General features: G+C 44.4%; 1 protein-coding gene across 1 annotated transcript in view; it reads right to left on the reverse strand.

The window, feature by feature from the left end:
* ASIC1 (acid sensing ion channel subunit 1) overlaps nucleotides 1-16,478 on the reverse strand; it is a 334,986-nt gene extending 318,508 nt beyond the window's left edge. The window contains exon 1 of the mRNA XM_044286604.1: nucleotides 16,349-16,478. The gene's annotated coding sequence lies outside the window, so the exon portion shown is untranslated. The remainder of the gene's footprint in view (nucleotides 1-16,348) is intronic.
* Nucleotides 16,479-17,930: the final 1,452 nt, after the last annotated feature.

The raw sequence follows: 17,930 nt of genomic DNA on the forward strand, positions 1-17,930 counted from the left end.
AAAATCACCAAATTGGAAAGTGTAAAGAAATCATGCATGATGTAACCTGAAGCTCTGCCCACAACTTCAGGCCCTGTTACGTCATGCCTCCCAATCATTCCAGATCCAGCGGGTTAGTTGCAAATTTTGACATCTGTCCCGTGGTCCCAGGGCGGCTGCCACATGTTCCAACTGTATGTGCCTTCTCAGTTGAATACAATGGCGAAGCAGGGAGCCGTCAGCATCTTGCTCCACCATTTCCCTACTGTTGGTGGTTCGCAGCAGGCTGGTGTGATACAGTGGTGTCTGAGTGACAGATAGACCAGAGGAGATCTTCTCTGCACCGATCGTCATGGGAACGTGGGATAGGTGGGTATTCAAACTAATGGGGTGTCACTGTGTATGGGGACACTTATGGGGGCCCCATACAGTGTGGAAGGTACTTATCAGGGCCTAATACTGTGCGTGTGGAGTACATATTGGGATCTCATACTGAGTGGGGGGTGCTTATCAGGGCCTAATACTGTGTGTGCAGTACTTTTGCTTGCCTGTGTAGGGGGCACTTATCGGGGTCTCATACTCTGTGTGTGGGGGGGGTACTTATGAGGGCCTAATACAGTGAGGGGGCCACTTAAGGGGGCTCATACTTTGTAGAGGGGCACTTATTAGGGTCTAATAATGTGTGTGGGGTTCTTATGGGGGCCTCATACTGTGTAAATTCACTTTTCGGGGTCTCATACTGTGTATGTGTGTGGGGGGTACTTATGGGGGCCTAATACTATGAGAGGGGCACTTCAGGGGCTTCATATTGTGTAGGGCACTTTTTGGGATCTCATACTGTGTGTGGGGTACTTAGGGCTTAATACTGTGTGTAGGGCACTTATATGGGGCCTCATACTGTGTGTGGGGGTACTTATTAGGGCCTAATACTGTGTGTGAGGTACTTATTGGGGTCTTATATTGTGTGTGTGGCACTTATTAGGGCCTAATACTGTGTGTGTGGTACTTATTGGGGTCTCATACTGTGTAGGGCACTTATTGGGGTCTCATATTGTGTGTGGGGTACTTATTAGGGCCTAATACTGTGTGTAGAGCACTTATTAGGGTCTCATACTGTGTGTGTGGGTACTTGGGGTCTCATACTGTGTGGGGGTACTTCTCAGGGCCTAATACTGTGTGTGAGGTACTTATTGGGGTCTCATACTGTGTGTGGGGTACTTACTAGGGCCTAATACTGTGTGTGTGGTACTTATTGGGGTCTCATACTGTGTAGAGCACTTATTGGGGTCTCATACTGTGTGTGGGGGTACTTATCAGGGCCTAATACTGTGTGTGAGGTACTTATTGAGGTATCATATTGTGTGGGGGTACTTATCAGGGCCTAATACTGTGTGTGGGTACTTATTGGGGTCTCATACTGTGTGTGGGGTACTTATTGGGGTCTCATACTGTGTGTGGGGTACTTATGGTGGCCTCATACTGTGTGTGTCTGGGGCGGTACTATGGGGATCTAATATTATGAGAGGAGCACTTAAGATACTGTGTAGGAGGCACATATGAGGGTCTCATACAGTGTTTGGGATACTTATTGGGGGCGTATTACTTTGTGTGGGTCACTTATGGGGGAATCAATCTCTCAATCAGGGCACTTAAAGGGGCCTCATACAGTATGGGGCACTTAAGGGGTCGTCACTTGTGGGGCAATTATGGGAACTTTTTACTTTGAGGGGCACATAGGAGCATTGCTTTGTGGGGGGCACATAGGGACATTATACTGCATGGGGGCACTAAGAGGGCATAATGCTGTGTCAGGGGCACCAAAGGGACATTCTTAAATTGTTGACATACTAAGGGGGTATTCTTACTATGTGTGGGCACTATTACTGTGTGGGGGCACACAGAGAACTAGATGGGAATGGGCATGTATAGACAAGGACCGGGTGGAGATAGAGGCTTGGCTTGGGGTAAAAAAAAAAATGCAGCACTGCTGATATTGTCCCTTCTTCGGCATGGTCACAAGTGCCGAAAAAAAATACATAGGGGCTTCATAAAGATGGCATTCAGTACCATCCCTTTAGTTTTGAAGGTTTTTATGTATTTATTACTGATAAATCTGCCCGTCTGCTCCGCTGACATGTCTGTCTTAGTAAATGTTTGCATTCACCCTAAAATATAATTTCGGAAGCATCTTGTGCTGTTCCTCATGTCATTCCTCCAGGAAATATTTAAATGCGTGGACAACTCTATGTTACCCTTACCTTGTGAATGGGGGGAGTCTGCCATTGTCCAGTCACAGTTGACTATGTTAGACTGTGTGTGGACACACCCTATTGACAAGGGCAATGGTAACGCCCACTTTACAATGTATTCATTCCCAGGAAGAATTTCCGAGTCACATCACCAAGAAGAGTTCTAGAAAAACGCTTCAGATTTCTATTTCATGGAACGCAAGTAGTGAGCAATGCAGACTTGTCAGGAGAGGTGACAGCTCCTCTATAACATTTTGCTTCAATTAGAAAATGTTCTCATTTGCATTGATAGGAATCTCTCAGATGTAAGCCTACCGTGGAGAAGATGATGATGATGATGGTTAGGCCAAGAGTAACAGATCCAAAATGTATTTGGAGTGATGATTTTGTCACGATAGAAACGCTTATTATCACACATCGCCATCTATATGAGAAGTGGAGCTGGACGTATCCTGACATTGCTCAGTAAATGCTATTGGCAAAAAACATTCATTTCCAAGGTGGAGATATTTCTGTGATGGCCCAGAGAAGCTTTAAGGGCATCTGTCAGCAGCTTTGTACCTATGAAACTGGCTGACCTGTTACATGTGCGCTGGGCAGCTGAAGGCATCTGTGTTGGTCCCATGTTCATATGTGCCCGCATTGCTGAGAAAAATGATGTTTTAATATATGCAAATTAGCCTCTAGGAGCAACGGGGGCGTTACCATTACACCTAGAGGCTCTTCTCTCTACAACTGCCGCACCCTCTTCACTTTGATTGACAGGACCAGGTGTTGTGATGTTCTCAATCTCTGGTTATTTCAATCAAAGTGCAAAAGGTGCAGCAGTTGTAGAGAGAAAAGCCTCTAGGTGTAACGGCAACACCCCCATTGCTCCTAGAGGCTGATATGCATATATTTAAACATTTTTCTCAGCAATGCAGGCACATATGAACATGGGACCAACACAGACGCCTTCAGCTGCCAAGTGCACATGTAACAGGTCGGCCAGTGTCATAGGTACAAATCTGCTGACAGATGCCATTTAAAGGGGCTTTGCAGACATACTCTGATGCCCCTGCATGATCGGTGGGACACTTCCTACAGCAACTGATGCCTGATGCTTAATGAGTATATATATATATATATATATATATATATAAGGGTTTGTCCCATGAAAAATATTCTACAGATTTCAAACCAGCACCTGAATCTGAATACTTTTGCAATTGCACGTAATTTAAAATTTTGTATACCCACTGAGTTATTTAATAAAATGTATCCGTATAGCGCCACCTGCAGTTTGTTTTTTCTTATGTCTTTGTCCTGCTCACTGAGAAGACCACACATGCTCAGTTTCATCCTTCAACTGCCTCCTGAGCTGTGATTGGGAGAGCTGAGACACGCCCCCTTAGCTGTGATAGGGAGAGATGAGACACGCCCCCTGATCTGTGATAGGGAGAGCATGGACACGCCTCCTGAGCTGTAGCAGAAAAGACACGCCCCTTGAGCTGTCAGCTTGATATAAATATATCACAGCAATGAATGAGGAGATCTCTGGCTCCATGTGAGGTGCAGGGCTGGTTCTGGCTTTGTTAGAAAGAGGCTATAATGTACTACAGTATGTGATGGTTGATTTTCATGTTTTACATTAGTCATGGGATAACCCCTTTAATTAGAAAAGGCCTAGGATACGATACCCAGACTTTTGCCTTGCGAAGAGTGAAATGGCGACTCTCCACAACTAATGTCAGATCCTCTGAAGAGGGCCTATGCAGCCCCTTTAAAAAGGTCCTGTCATCTCTCCTGACAGGTCTGTATTAGTAATTATTTGCATTACCCTTGTAGTAACAATTCTAAAGCATCTATTCTTATGGCTCTACGTTGTGCCATTTCTCTATTTGATTAAAGAGGACCGGTCACTTCTCCTGACATGTCTGTTTTAGGCTACTTTCACACTAGCGTTCGTCGGTCCGCTCGTGAGCTCCGTTTGAAGGGGCTCACGAGCGGACCCGAACGCTTCCGTCCAGCCCTGATGCAGTCTGAATGGATGCGGATCCGCTCAGACTGCATCAGTCTGGCGGCGTTCAGCCTCCGCTCCGCTCGCCTCCGCACGGACAGGCGGACAGCTGAACGCTGCTTGCAGCGTTCGGGTGTCCGCCTGGCCGTGCGGAGGCGTGCGGATCCGTCCAGACTTACAATGTAAGTTAATGGGGACGGATCCGTTTGAAGATGCCACAATATGGCTCAATCTTCAAGCGGATCCGTCCCCCATTGACTTTACATTGAAAGTCTGGACGGATCCGTCCGAGGCTATTTTCACACTTAGCTTTTATATGCTAATATAATGCAGAACGGATCCGATCGAACGCTAGTGTGAAAGTAGCCTTAGAAACTACCTGCCTTCCCACATGTAATAACAATTCTGGAGCATTCGTCTTCTATTATTCCTCCTAGAAGTTTGTGAATGAATTGCGAGCAGTTTGCTATAAAGGAGCAATTTGGTGTTACAAGTTGGGAGTGTCTCTGAACAGTCTGACGCTATCCAATAAATGCTGTTGGTGTCAGACTATTCAGCCTTTTCCAAATAGTAACAGCCATTTATTTTAGACTGTTGACAATTCATTCATAAACTTCTAGGAGGAATAATAGAAGACGAATGCTCCAGAATTGTTATTACATGGCGGAAGGCAGGTAGTTTCTAAAACAGACATGTCAGGAGAAGTGACCGGTCCTCTTTAATCCACCTCATATAGAGATAAGAACGCTTCTATGGATTTCTAGGTGTTGTAAGGTTGGATACCTCATTGTGCTCCTGGGAGTTTCCAAGCACCTGTTTTATGCTTGAAGGGATTTTCCAGTTTCAGCAAATACAGCTTAATCATTGTGTAATGCATGCATCATTAAATGGGAGTGGTTGTCCTCACTGTTTACTTCTAGAAGATGAAAATCAGTCCTGATCATGTGGACAGGTCATTACACGACAGAATGCCGATTAATCTACTCTAAGCTGAAGTTAGGATTTGTATCAGAGGGACCTGAATATGATAACTACAAAATGCTGTGGACCCGTATTGGACATTTGTGCGCCTGAGATTTTACAGAGGCAAACAGAAAAAAATCATTGCGGCTTATTCACTAAACAACGACACCATATTAAAGGGTTTGTCCCATGAAAAATATTTACGTTTCAAACCTTGAATCGAAATACTTTTGTAATTGCATGTATTTAAAAATGTATTCTAGGTACTGAGTTATTCACTGAAATCTATCTGTATAGCGCCACCTGCTGTTTGCTCTTTTTAAATAGTCTTTGACCTGCTGAGACAGAAGCACATGCTCATTTCCATCCTTCAACTACCACCAGCTTCAGTAGAGAGGACACGCCCCTTTGAAAGGACACGCCCCCTAAGCAGACAGCTTGAAATAAATCTAGCAGAACAATTGGGGCAATGAATGGGGAGATCTCTGAATTTATTTTAGTTATATGGCTGGTTGTAGGCTTGTGAGATTATGTCCAATTTTAATTTTTTACATTATTCATGGGATAATCCCTTTAACCCCTTCCCAAACTCCCACTGTATATTAAAGGTGGAAGTCAGGTATTTAAATATATCGCCCGTGACCGACCGCAGCTGACGCTATAGCCACTGGGTGGCTGCTGTTTTAAACTCCTGGGAGTGCAACGGCTCGCTCTAGTGGGGATCGTGGGAGCTGGATAGTGTGTGCGGCAGTCTGAATGATCTGAGGCTGTCACACGGTTCCTATGAAGACCCTGCTAATACATTGGAGACTATGAGAGAAACAATCTAATGATTGCTTGTTCAAGTTCCCTAGAGGAACTATTAAAAAGTGTAAAAGAAAGAAAAAAAGTTTTTAAAAATATAAAAAAAAGAAAAAATATAAAAATTTTAATCAACCCCCTTTGCCCAAAATGAAAATAAAAATAAACAATAAAAAAAATCCTAGGCATTGTTGCATGTGAAAAAGGGCCGTACTATTAATATATAAAAAATATCCCATACAGAGAATGGTGTCATGGAAAAAACATCAAAATTGCCAATTCACCATTTATTTTGTCACTTTATCTCCCCGCAAAAATTGAATAAAAAGTGATCAAAAAGTCTTACACACTCCAACATGGCATCAATCAAAACTATGGATTGTTCTACAAAAAATGACCCAGCTAACTAGACATAAAAATAAAAAAAGTTATGGGGGTCTTAATATGGTGAAACACATTGATCTCATGCATGGGGGAGACTATCAAAAAGTGAAATTCATGGGGATCGAGGTTGTTTCCCTATTATAAAGAGGAGGTGACTGGGATAGGAGGATTTTGCAGAGGGAGACCTGGTGGATATTTGAATTGAAAACGACCCAACCAAGGGGTCTTAATGAACAACTGTTCCATGGCTGTTATATTTAGGTTCCACCAAGGTCTCCCCCTGCGTATATGCTCTCTGCCTTCTGTGGACATGCTAAAGTTGGAGGATACATTACCTCAAATAAGCCCCCATCTTGTTGGTTTCGCCGTATTGATTTATTTTAACCTTTTTTGGATCTCCTTTAAGGGTTAATTTTATTTCTTCCAGACCCTGTTGAACATTTTAATCCTGGCCCTGTTTAGACTAGGCAGAGTTACTACACTGTGCCGTAGTCTCCTATTAGATAAACTAGCGCTATTAATGCTTTAGAGGTGTGCTTGATATTGGATGGATACGCCCACCTTCTAATGTGATTGCTGCACCGGCCCTTCCGAGTCACATGACAGCCCATGTGACGGTGATGTTACGGGGTTTTGATCATGTGACTGGCGATTGGGCATGGCTACTGGTCTGTGCAGCTGGCTTTAAAAAGCGCCGCGGCACATCTTTTTATACGCTGCTACCACAAGCCCTGCTGGACACCATACAGCACGTGAAAACGGATGGCCTCCCTTTGGTGGATGGATGGCGAAGGTGGATGGCGACTTCCAGACTATACCTCTGCATCCAATTGAGCCATCATCTCCACTCTGAAGCTAAGCTCACCTTCTAGTTTGTTTATATACTGCTGACATAAGTCCCCTGATGAATTGGCCCTAGGCCAACGAAACGCGTTGGGTAAGTTATCTTTATCCATACCAGGGCCCCTTTGGTTGTTTCCTTCCCTCTGACGAAGCTGGGCAGTCAACTGGCGCGGCATAGGGACAAGAAGGGACATCTAAGGAGTCAGGAGTGACATGGGGGGTCGCCCTTTTGAGGGTGAGTGTTTTTCACCCCCTGTGTAGGGATAGATAGAGTCATTGAAGTAGGGACTTGTAGGGGAAGAGACCGAGCACGTGGATCCCCTCATATCCCTACTTATATCCTAATTAAGGGTCAATTACTGTTCCTCAGATTATACTCCTTGGGTATGGTTCAGCAATTTTGAGGTGGCACTATTATGTGTTATGTGCGATTGTTTATTGTCTTTAATGGGCTATTATTTTAATTGGATATTAAAATCTAAGTATTAATTAAGGTCACCCATCATTTTTGTTCTATTTAATTGTTTTAATATGGTGATACAAAGAAAAATGTGTGTTTTCCAGTTTTTATTTTTTGGGGGGTTTTAGAACGCAAGAAATATTACCGTATTTATCGGCGTATAACACGCACGGGCGTATAACACGCACCTTCATTTTAGAGGGAAATTTCAGGAAAAAAAATTAAATTTCAAATAAAGCCTCTGATCTGCCCCCTCTGGTAACGCAAACCCCCCCCCCTCCCTCCCCAGTATTAATCATTGGTGGCAGTGGCCACAGGGTCCCCCTCCTCCCCCCCATCATTGGTGGCAGTGTCAGTTCCTATCGGAGCCCCAGCAGTGTAATGCTGGGGCTCCGATCGCTTACCATGGCAGCCAGGAGTCACGCTACTGAAGCCCTGGCTGCCATGGTATGTTAGTGAGCAGAGAGCAGCGCATGATACTCACGTGCGCTGTGGCCGCCGGTCGCTCCTTCTCATAGGTCTGTGCGGCGCATTGCTAATGCTGTAAGCATTAGCAATCCGCCGCACAGACAGAAGAAGGAGCGACCGGCGGCCACAGCGCACGTGAGTATAATGCGCTGCTCTCTGCTCACTAACATACCATGGCAGCCAGGACTTCAGTAGCGTGACTCCTGGCTGCCATGGTAAGCGATCGGAGCCCCAGCATTACACTGCTGGGACTCCGATCGGAACTGTGGGATATGGCCGGCACATTCATTGGTGGCGCAGTGGCCACAGTCCCTCCCCTCCTCCTCCTACTCTGTCCTCGTTGGTCTTCAGCGGCAGCCGCGCACAGTGGGGAGGGAGGGACTCCCTCCTCCTTCCTCCTTCCTCCTCCCTCCTCCTCCCTCTGCTGTGCCGGCCGGCTCAGTCCTGCCTCTCTGGCCTCCGGAGGACACGTTTCAGCCCTAATCGGCGTATAACACGCATACATCATTTGCCCCCTATTTTCAGGGGGAAAAAGTGCGTGTTATACGCCGATAAATACGGTATATAAATGTGGCATCGCTGTAATCACACTGACTCGGAGAATGAAGGTAACGGGTCAGTTTTATCACATAGGAAACACTGTAAAAACAAAACCCATAAAACTGTGGTGGAATGGTGTCCCCCCCCCCCAGTTTCCCACTACATTGTATGCAACAGTAAATGGTGCCTTTAGAAAGTACAACTTGTCCCACAAAAAGCAAGCCCTCATAGGTTAGGTGAATGGAAAAATAAAAAAGTTATGGTTCTGGGAAGGCTGGGAGTAAAAAATAAAAAAACTATAAAAAATAAAAACAACAGAAAATGACCTGGACCTGGTTAAGCTTCTAGGGCACATCATGTTGTCTCGTCCCTCGTGGCGTCATATAGTAAGCCTGTGGGTCAGTACGGCAGAGATATAGCACATAGAGAATCCTATTAAAGGACTGCAAGCAGGTTTCTTGAGAAACAATATATATCAGAAATTTGAATAACTTCATGTGTTGAACAAGCTTTAGATCCTTTGACTTCTTCTCAGATGTTACTGCAGTTGTTTCCACTGAGGGTCCGACACCCCTACCAATAAATATGAGAAAGGGGCTGCTACTCTCTAACATGTATCTTGTCTCTTTGGATTCCACTAACTTTACCCAGACATTTCCATGAGGGTGGCTGCTCACTAATGTCCTAATGAATTATTTGCTTAGTAGGGTTAACGTGATCAGATGCTCCTCACAAAACCAGAAGACCATCATATCAGCAATGAATGGCGTTAGATTGTGGACAGAGATGGTTAACAGTGCACCCAGACATTAACCTGCATGGCCTTTTTATGCAGCAGCAAAGTCAGTGAGCTTACATTTAGGCCAGAGTGGAGGGTATGACTGCAGGATCAGAGAATGTTTGTAGTCTGTTACTACGGAAACACATAAGAGCTGTAGACACAAAAATCTAATGGGGTCATTTATCAAACTGGTGTAAAACTGGCTTAGTTGCCCATAGCAACCAATCAGGTTTCTCCTTTCATTTTCCAAAGGAGCTGTCCAAAATGAAAGGTGGAATCTGATTGGTTTCTACGGGCAACTAAGCCAGTTCTACTTTACACCAGTTTGATAAATGATCCCCATAGGAGTTTTAATCAAGGTATTTGAAAAGTCCATTTATGTTTCTTTATGCTCTAAAAAAAAGTTGCAAATGTGCACATAGCTTTTTATGTCTCCAAAGGGAGGTAAATTTCATTTTTATCTCTCAGTACAAAAATCGCTCAAAAATCAATCGGCATACGCATCGAGAAACATGAAAATCTCTTCATTACTGCTCCAGTCAAGCAAGCTGATTTTCTTCCCCACATGCTGAGATTTCAATGTGATCTTAAGGAGTAGCAACTACACTGTAGTCTGGAAGGATGCAGTGTCTTCAGCAGAGCTGGGCAGGAGAAGTGTCTGCTGGGGCTTCCCTCTGGCTTCTGCCCGGCTTGGCCTGATTGGTGTATCTCCCTAATCTGTCAACCAGAGACCAGCGCCTGGTAATGAGGGGCAGCCTGCAGTCACACTGTGGTGATGGCAGCATGGGTCTGCTGACGGCCATTAGACTGTACTGCTCTGTAGACCGGAAGCAGAACTGGGCATCCTCTCTATGTAATTTTCATCCTGTAGCATAGCCTTAGGGTACTTTCACACTAGCGTGTTTCTTTTCCCGCACAGAGTTCCTTCCTAGGGGCTCAATACCGGAAAAGAACTGATCAATTTTACCCCTATGCATTCTGAATGGAAAGTAATCTGTTCAGGATGCATCAGGATGTCTTCAGTTCAATCGTTTTGACTGATCAGGACGGTGATAATACCGCAGCATGCTACAGTATTATCTTTGGCCCAAAAAACTGAACACTTGCCTGAATGCCGAATCTGGAATTTTTTTCCATAGGAATGTATTAGTGCCGGATCCTGCATTCAAAATACCGGAATGCCGGATCCGTCCTTCCAGTCTGCGCATGCGCAGACCGAAAAAAAGGTGAAAAAAACTACATGTCCAACTTTTTAGTCTGACGGCCTCTCGCCGTGCACTGCCTTGCTGCGCCGGAGCTCCGCCCCTGTCCCCATTATAATCAATGGGGACGGAGCGGCGGCAAGGCGAAAAAGCGGCAGGACGGATCCGACGGGGTGAACAGCCTGTCGGATCTGCCCTGCCGCTAGTGTGAAAGTAGCCCTTCAAATGCCATCAGTTGGCATACGGAACTGCTTGAAAGTAGCTATATAGTTAGTGTAGTGATTCCTGAGAACAGCCACAGAAATAGGGTTAGAATCAATCAGTGTTACTAAGGAAATAACAACTAGATCATAAATAGGTGCTCCCATTGTCATATCTATCTATCTATCTGTCTATATCTATCTATATCTATCTATTCATTTATTTCATATCTATCCATCTCATATTTATCTATCTATTATCTATCTTATATTTCTCTGTATATAATATATATCTATCTCTGTCTGTCTATCTATCTATTCATTTATTTAATATCTATCCATCTCAAATTTCTCTATTCATCATATCTATCTATCTATCTTATCTATCTATAATATCTATCTATCTATCTTATCTATCTATATCTATCTATCATATCTATCTATCTATCTATCTATCTATCTATCTATCTATAATATCTATCTATCTATCATATCTATCTATCTATAATATCTATCTATCTATCATATCTATCTATAATATCTATCTACCTCCTATCTATCTATCTATCTATCTATCATATCTATCTATCTATCTATCTATCTATCTATCTATCTATCTATCTATCTAATCTATCTATAATATCTATCTATCTATCTATCTATCTATCTTATCTATCTATCATATCTATCTACCTCCTATCTATCTATCTATCTATCTATCTATCTATCTATAATATCTATCTACCTCCTATCTATCTATCTATCTCCTATCTATCTATCTATCTATCTATCTATCTATCTATCTATAATATCTATCTACCTCCTATCTATCTATCTATCTATCTATCTATAATATCTATCTACCTCCTATCTATCTATCTATCTATCTATCTATCTATCTAATCTATCTACCTCCTATCTATCTATCTATCTATCTAATCTATCTATAATATCTATCTATCTATCTATCTTATCTATCTATCATATCTATCTATCTATCTATCTATCTATCTATCTATAATATCTATCTACCTTATTTCATATGCAGGTAATGCACACAGAGTCATTTCCGTTCATTGCGGCCCCATTGAAGTGAATGGTTCTACATATGGGTCAAATGTATAAATTTTTTTAAATGGAACGCATATGGAAATCATTTTGTTTGTGTGCACAGGCCCTTAGACTGCAATCTTCTATGAGAAGGCTGATTCTCCCTCTAGTTTTATTGTTGGCAGCTCTGCAGCCGGTTGTGATGTATTTGCTGCTGCTCCCATCTCTCTGTGCTCCCTAAAAAGTAATATAAAAGGGACACGTGAAGTTCACATGTTCTGAACGTATCTGCTGCCCACTCATACAGGCAGGTGCCCACACTGTTAGAAGGCACATGGCGGGTGCCCACGTTGTCAGCATTGTAAAACCAAACCTGATCACTGCCTACACAAAAAGTCAATGTCTTGGCATTTTATCTGGAAATGACAAGTCCACCCTAGCTGTAAGTAACATTAGTAGTAGCTACAGATGTAGCAATTGCAACTTGATACTTGATAAAGGGGTCCTCTCACTTCAGCAAGTGGCATTTATCATGTAGAGAAAGTTAATACAAGACACTTGCTAATGTATTGTGATTGTCCATATTGCTTCCTTTGCTGGCTGGATTAATTTTTCTATCACATTATACATTGCTCGTTTCCATGGTAACCACCCTGCAATCCATCAGTGTTGGCCGTGGTTGCATAAAATAGGAACAAGCACTGGCCTCTTTTTTGGCCAAGACCGTGGTAGTGCATATAGTCCATAACTTTTTTCTTTAGTGTGCAGGCATGGCCACTGCAGCGCGATTACAGGGTGGTCGTAACCATGGATACAGCAGTGTATAATGTAATGGAAAAATGAATCCAGCCAGCAAAGGAGGCAATATGGACAATCACAATACATTAGTAAGTGGCTTGTATTAACTCTCTACATGATAAATGCCAATTGCTGAAGTGACACAACCCCTTTAAAGATGTTTTCCAGCTTTTTCCATTTGAAGTCCAGCCAGCTGTACCAGTAGTAAAAGCCATGCTCCCCAACTTTCTTCCAGACAGACAGGTTTGTCTGCTGCAGCCAAGGACTGGCCTCAGTGGTGATATGACCCCAAGTGACACGTCACTGCTGCGCCACGCAATTTTCAGACCGGACATGGCCGCAACCATAATAGAAAATGCCTATTCTTGTCCACAATCGGAATAAGATAAGCTCTGTCTTTTGCGCAGAGCCGTGGAGCCGAACTACGGATCTAACTAGAGTGTGCTGCCGCATCTTTTTCCAGCCCCACTGAAATGAATGGGTCCGCTCATTCATACGGCCGTCTGAATGAGCCCTGAGGGTGCCAGTACACGCTACAGCCTGGCCGTGTAACTGCATGTGAATTACTGCTAATTGCCGGGCTGCACCCGTACAAGAAACCTAAACTTGGAAATTAGCAGGATAGGTGATCAATGTCTGATCGGTGGAGGTCTGACGCCTGGCCCTCCCCTCTAGTCAGGGCCACGATCAGTGACATCACTTTGATTGGTCATTTGGCCTCAGCCCTATATAAGTGAATGGGCCTGAGCTGTAATACCAAGCACAGCCACTATTCTAGGTGCAGCGCTGTGCTTGGTCAGCTGTGAGGAGGCTGCAGCGCTCACCAGAGTGCAGCGCCTCCTCAAACAGCTGATCGGCGAGGGTCATGGGTGTTGGGCCCACGCCAATCTGATGTCCTGAGGATAGGTTATCTAGACATAGCTTTTAATTGTCGATTTCAATTTGAATGAAACTGTGTATTTATTGTGTAGTGTCACATAAACATGTGCTATTATTTATTTATTTATTTTATGCACTTATATAGCGCTACTATATTCCGCAGCGCTTTACAGACATTAGCATCAAGCTGTGCCCAATGGGGCTCACAATCTGTTCCCTATCAGTATGTCTTTGGAGTGTGGGAGGAAATCGGAGAACCCGGAGGAAACATCACGGGGAGAACAAACTGCATACAGATGTTGCCCTTGGTCGGATTTGAACCTAGGACCGCAGCGCTACAAGTCCCCAGTGCTAACCACTGCTGCCCGACATCTGTATAAGCGATATTAGTAGTAACTATAAGTAAGGGGAGTAGTACCAGCTGTAATAGCGATGAGAACATTTCTTGAAATTTGAATCTGTTGATTCGGTTGGACAATTCGCTTTGGGTCTGAATAAATTTAAACCGAATTGAAATTTCTCCAGTTCCCCTAAAACGCTGCAGATGACGCTCTGGGGTCTCCAACTCATTTCAAGCTCTTGTATGCCAAGACAGCATTAGTAATCTTAAAGTGACAGTGACATATATAGCTATGGGTAAACACACGACTGCTGGTGGTAACAGACTGTTCAAAAACAAACTGCACTGTAGGATTTTTTACAAGCATGGCTAGAAATTTTTGGGGTTTTGGCCGGCAAATGCCCACTGGGTGTATACACACACCGCCTGGGGTCGTGTGATCCTTCTTCAGCTTTTCTGTCTGCCGTTTTGAGAACTTTGCCAAAATTTGGGATTTGGCTGCATTAAAAAGCGATGTCCTCACCTCTAGCTGTAAATAATACTAAGAAAAAAGGAGCCTGGAGTATAAAGACTAATATATAGAGAGATGAAAAGATTGTGTAAGAACTGATGACTAAGCGGCCGACATATTGACCATTGTGGTTTGAGGGAGATTCATTCGCTGGTGTACGGTATGGTTTATAAAGGGCTGCTCACCTCTCGTTTTCATTAAGATTGCATTGACTCCTATGGCTTCATGTACCATAGACTACGGCCAAACGTATCGCAATAGTGCGTGCTTTCCACTATGTTTCTCCTACGCCAATACGTGAAATGTAGACCTTTTTAATACCTATCCATACACTACATCAAAAGCGCCTTACTGTACAGTGCAGAGCACTTTTATCTACAGTCTGGGTCATACATTTTCTCTGGAAGGCATGCTTATGGCTATGGCTAGCACTGCGATTAGAAAATCCCCCCCAAAAAAACGCATGCCTCTGTCGTTACCACTTCAGTTCACAAATCTCTCCAGCAGCTCACTTCTAGGGTTTACGTGTACAGTCGGCCAATTTTAGGTGCAGGGCTCCTTTAATTTACACTCTTATTTGCCCCCTATCCTGCCCCCTGTGTTACGCCGTAAAACGCCGGCGCGGACGGGTTGGGGACTGGCTCTTCATGATCTTCACTAAAGCCCTGTCATTTACCACTAGTCAGAGCCACATGCCAGGAAATGCTACCCCAGCCTGCCCACGCAATATTACATGGACCAGGCTAAAGACTCCCACAGTGCGGGATGAAAGATGGTGACACAATAAGTAGTCCTGGATAAAAGCTGAGTTCAAGATGTGACACCGGGCGGCAATGAAACACCGCAAATTAAGAGCTAGGAGAGGGGAGGAAGCCTAGTGGAGTGAGATGCTATGCATGTAGCAGAGCCGGATTCGTACTGTATCTTGTTAGAAGTGTTAAGATAATAAAACTTAACAGGTGTATCTGGTTATATTGTAGTCATATGGAAACCCACAGATACAACGGCGAGTTAGACCAAATGGCAAACACAGCTCTGCTACATAGACAAATCAGTATAAAAGAGAGCAATCTATAGTCATTTTATATTATTTTATGATCCATTTCCATTACTGAATTAATACATCAATACTATGAATAAGTATAATCTGAATTAGAATAAAACGTAACATTAATACCGTCTATGCTGTAGAACAGGCTGCACTTTTTTCGTACACAATAATCTTATACATGAAAGACGCTGTAAGGTAGTAAGGCATCTCCAAAATAATAGAAGAACAGAACATACATAGTGACATAGTAATGGCTAGAAGTGCCTAGTAATGAAGGCAGTGGACGGATACAGAAGAGCCGTCGAGACTGGCACGGCATGCAGCAGCCTGGGCATCACCGGTGTGGATGGGACGTCTGCCCTGCACTTCTGATTGCACAGGCGCACCTCCCCATAACCTCATATCCACATCAAAAAGTCAGAATTACCCCAAAACCGGGAGCCCCCCCCACAACTCTCTACAGGAAATATATGCATGAAATACAGACGTGCCCAGGACGATGCAGGCGATAGAGACTGTTCCCTACAGATGATGACATGTGACGCCAAAATAGCGAAGTAAAATAAAAGGGACACCAACTGCCAGCCAGTATCCTAAATGCAGACTCATCGCAAAAATCTCCAGATGTCATGAAAACTACTAACACAACTGTACGGACTACTACCTCCAACCTCACAACCACCGCGGAGCCGGCTGCATCCCTACAGAATCATGCGATGGCTCACTCCCATAGACGTGAGGTAGGTATACGACAGACACGTATGTACGCAGGGTGAGGACCACGGACGATGGGCACATGCTGGGCGATCAATGCTGTACATACATGCATGCATTGGAGAGCAGCACTCACCTGCAGGCAGGGCCAGTCTGATCACACTCTGCACTGAGGAGACAGATCGCAGCACTCCCCCCGCACCGCAGAGACAACACAGGACCCCCACACCTTACCGCAGACTCACACACAACACCCTGCTGCAGGCGCTCACACACACGCAGGCTCCCGAGGCACAAAGAGAGAGACAGGCAGCGATGTCCCCGTCAGGCTGTCAGTGACAGTGCGAGCAGAAGAAATGCTCTGTCTCCTCCGCTCTGCCTGTGTATATATGTCTGTCCCCTCTGTGTGTTGCATACGTCTATCTCCTCATTACTGGGATGTGTGTGTGTGTGTGTGTGTGTGACCAGCTCCCTTCCCCCAAAACCAGCTGCTTCCCCCCCATAGAAGCAATCGCAAGGACCAATACAGGAGAGGTTAACCCTTTCACTAAGGCAGTCTGATCACACAGCATCAGCTCCGTCATCCATACCCCCTGGTACAGAGACCTGCACACCAGCAGCTCCGTCATCCATACCCCTACACAGAGACCTGCCCAGCAACACTTCAGTCATTCACACTGCAAAAAAGCCACTTCTGCCATTCATACTTGCATAGGGTGGCTGGGTTTACCCGTACGCATTTTTGTAGAAGGTGACCGGTCACAAAAAGGCAACATGATCAGATCAGACAATTTTTTTGGGGACTTTTTTCAGAATGTGTCCATCGATGTTCCAGCTGTTGGTATAACGGTGTTAATGATGATCAATAGGAAGGGGGGGGGGGGGGCTCCACTATAGGGAATAGTAGGATTTCAATACGGTTCTCACCCGAATAAAATGTCAATCAGTCACCCCCTACTTCCATAGGGTGGCTGGGTTTACCCGTGCAGATTATTTTAGAAAGTGAACAGTCACAAAAAGGCAACATGATCAGATCAGACAAATTTTGGGACTTTTTTTTTTTTTTTTTTATGTGGCCATTGAGGTTCTAGCTATCGGTATAACAGAATTAATGGTGATCAATGGGGGGGGGGGGGGGGAGGGGGGGCGAGGGTTCCACTATAGGGAATAGTAGGATTTTAATACGGTTCTCACCCATATGAAATGTTAACCGGTCACCCCCATAAGGAATTATCAGGACTGGGACTGATTTGGAGAATAATCACAACCACGCTCACATATAATATATGGGACATGTCATGTGTCAGTACTATGGTATGGAAACTTGTATAGTATTGTGACATTACTTTCCCTACACATCATTCTAGCCGCTGCCAGTGAGGAACCTCTGGCCACAGGGAGATTTGTCTATCACCTGAGTTTTTCATAGTTCCATGAAAAGACCTGCACATCACGTCCACCCCTCAGATGGAAGCACCTGCGGTCCGCTCCTGTGATTCTCTACGGGAAACCTTTAGTCGGCTTGTGTCATCCTCACCTTAGAAAAGACCTGCACATCACGTCCACCCCTCAGATGGAAGCACCTGCGGTCCGCTCCTGTGATTCTCTACGGGAAACCTTTAGTCGGCTTGTGTCATCCTCACCTTAGAAAAGACCTGCACAACACGTCCACCCCTCAGATGGAAGCACCTGCGGTCCGCTCCTGTGATTTATGTGAT

This window comes from Bufo gargarizans, chromosome 3 (genome assembly GCF_014858855.1).
Source record: "Bufo gargarizans isolate SCDJY-AF-19 chromosome 3, ASM1485885v1, whole genome shotgun sequence".
In the NCBI taxonomy this organism is placed as follows: domain Eukaryota; kingdom Metazoa; phylum Chordata; class Amphibia; order Anura; family Bufonidae; genus Bufo; species Bufo gargarizans.